Source organism: Aplysia californica, unplaced genomic scaffold (genome assembly GCF_000002075.1).
Source record: "Aplysia californica isolate F4 #8 unplaced genomic scaffold, AplCal3.0 scaffold00259, whole genome shotgun sequence".
NCBI lineage: Eukaryota > Metazoa > Mollusca > Gastropoda > Aplysiida > Aplysiidae > Aplysia > Aplysia californica.
In genome coordinates, this window is record NW_004797529.1 from 782,552 (window position 1) to 783,470 (window position 919).

Here is a 919-nt window from a genome sequence, read left to right on the forward strand (position 1 = left end):
TTATTATTATTATTATTATTATTATTCCTGCTGATTTCTACTTTTTGTAGATATTTTTAAATCTGAAACTTTATCAAGACATTCAACAACATGCGCAGAATGAAACATACACATTCCTGATTCTGCTCTGCGTACATTGACTGGGAATGTGCTGTGACATTGACTCGGGTCTGCAGCTGGCCAGACATAAATGTGTCCGGTACATTATCCTCAAAAGCGGACTCTCGTGGCCTAGAGGTTAATGTGTTCGCCTCTCATTCAAAGGTCCCGGGTTCGAGTCCCGGTAGCGACGAAACAATTTTTCTTCGCTAAAAAGGTCCTCTCTCACCTCATTTCCTTCTCTCTAGCAATGTTCTGTCGTCTGCATTCGTCTCCACTTTCTGAACCCATCCCCTCAAATCCTTTGCTCCCTCCTCTGGGCTTCTGACTCTTTCTGCAGCCTTTCTACTGCTACTCCTTGGCTACTTCTTACTGCTGTCTTTCAGCCTCACCCCTGACCTTCTGGTAGGAAAGATCTACATCTAGCCTTCTCGTACAAGGTCGAAAAATTTCTGAGGTCCCGTCTGCAAGTTGGGCACGTTACAGATCCCTCTGTGGTATAAAATCGATAAGAGTAGGCTTCGGCCGCCACCGAGGCAAAATTCAAAATTTCCTTCCAACTGAAAATGTGTAATGTGTCCCACGCGCTCATTTGACCTTATGAAGTTGCAAGCACCGTAAAACACTCACCAAAAGAAAGAATATCTTCAAAGGGTTAAAAGGTCCGGGTAGTGTGTGTATGTGTGTGTGTGTGTGTGTGTGTGTGTGTATGTGTGTGTGCGTGTGTGTGTGTGTGTTTACATGTGTGTGTATGTGTGTATGGGTATGTGTGTGTATGGGTGTGTGTTTACATGTGTGTGTATGTGTGTGTATGGGTATG